This window comes from Mustela nivalis, assembly GCF_964662115.1.
Source record: "Mustela nivalis genome assembly, contig: HAP1_SCAFFOLD_1280, whole genome shotgun sequence".
NCBI lineage: Eukaryota > Metazoa > Chordata > Mammalia > Carnivora > Mustelidae > Mustela > Mustela nivalis.
Genome location: NW_028135384.1, coordinates 1 through 2,075, shown reverse-complemented (window position 1 = coordinate 2,075; position 2,075 = coordinate 1).

The window sequence follows — 2,075 nt, the reverse complement described above, 5'->3', positions numbered from 1 at the left end:
GCGTCTCTTGGTATTGTCTCTCTCTGATCATTGTCTCCAGGCTGTCTGCTCCTGGTCGCTTGTTGGTGTCATATGCAGGAAAAAGATGGTGTTCTTTCAAGTTGATGTCTGCCAAGCCTGCTGATAGGAAAACTTCAGCCCTCAACACTTGTGTTGTCAAGTACTCGTGCCCTTCAGACCCTCTGCGTCTCACAGTCAACGGCACTGGGAAACAGGTTCCTTGTGTGTTCCCAGGGTGCCCTGCTCTCCTGTGCTTTGGTCCTCTTCATGGACTCCAGCCCTCTGATCCACGAACCAACCAAATCTCCCCTGAGCCATGTCTCCAACCTTCTCCCATCATCTCTGCAACTTCCGTTCTCTTTCGCTGTGGAGTTTACCTTGTAGGCTTCAGGTCAATTTCCACCCCACTGCAGTTGTTGTGGTCATCTTTTTGTTGCCTTCATGGTTGAAGAAGCATGAGGTTATTAGACACTACTACCATCTCAGTGTCTTCATGTCACCACAATTTGTACTGTGACATAAGCAAGAAGGAATTCTTCCACATGTCTCTTATGGCAGTCTTGCGGAGAGCATTGGACTTTGTCACATCTATCATTCTCAGAAAGACAATAAACAGACGATTTCACTAACTCATGACAGTCAAGAAACATACGAAAAAGAAAGGGTATTGGGACAAACATTATGACTCTAATGAGGAATTCAAATGGTGCTGTTTGTTGGAAGGCCGTTTTGTGAGAACACGGGATTCTTGAAGAGGACAAGAGATGACATTCCTTTAAGGAGATTTCCTGAAACTAATGGAATGTGAGATTTCAAGGCATGTCAAATTGAATTGCTACCCACAAGAGACCGAATTCCATTCTCTCGTATTTTAATAATAATTGTGATGTGAAACACACACACACCACACAGCATTAACACATGCACATGCAAACACACAAAGATAAGACATGCAAAATATGGGAAGGAAGCGAGGAATCGTACCAATGAAGCAACCCCAAGAAAATACCATATAGGTGAAAGGCAAATAGAATCCAAGTCAGAAGCCAACCGAAATGAGAAAGTGAACTATTACCTATCAATAATACATTCAGTACTCAGGACTAAAGACTCCCGTCAATACAAACAGTTTGTAACAGTGGTTGAAATTCCAAATCAAAAAAAAAAAAAAAATAGAAACATCCATAAGAAAACAGCAAATATTAAACAGGCTCGTCCTTCTGTTGCCCATAGGAGATTTCCTTCGACTATAAAGATACTCATAGCTTGCAAGTGAAGAAACAGGGAAGATGTAGGTTATGCTATTCCCAAGGAGAAGAGAGCCAAAGTGTTTGTGCCTAAGTCAGCGAGAGTCATTTTATGCCTTCGAGAGAAAAAAGCTAAGCGGAAGGTGTTTTGTCTTGATGGAGCATCAAAACATCAGAAACCTGGAAGAATTGCCAACATATCCACCATGAAAAAAGGTGTATCTAAACGTTGGAAGCCTATGAACACACAGGAATGGAGATGGCGACGTTTATCCAATACTGTTGGCAACTATGATATCCAGGTTAAGCACAGGACAGATTATCTGGATGGGAAGGTGCTAAGGAATAACAGACGTCCACATGGGCATTCGAGACCACCTGAACTTTGGGGGGTCCATGAGTAAGATTGCGTCTCTGAGGACAATAAGATATGTTCTTCCCAGCAGCAGACCTAACTTTGTCTATCGCAGGTCATGAGCTCGAGTCCAAATCCAGTCATAATTCATGGAAGAGAAGTCAAAACCTATCCTGTGCACTTATCATCACGAAGGTATGAAAACAGGAAGATATCACTTTCAAATTGGAAATACAGCCAGACACTAAAGTGGAAAACACAACACATTCACGAACTGCAATGAATGCAAGAAAGAAAATCCAAAGGAAAAGAAGAGCCATGAACGAAGGAATTCTAAGAAACTTAGAGGAGGATGCCAAAACATTTTATGGGGAAACAATATAGGGTTAAATGTGTGCATTTCCAAAATTTAAAAACACCGAAAAAGAAAGCCACCTAAAAGGACGACTGAAGGAACAAGATGAAGAAAAACC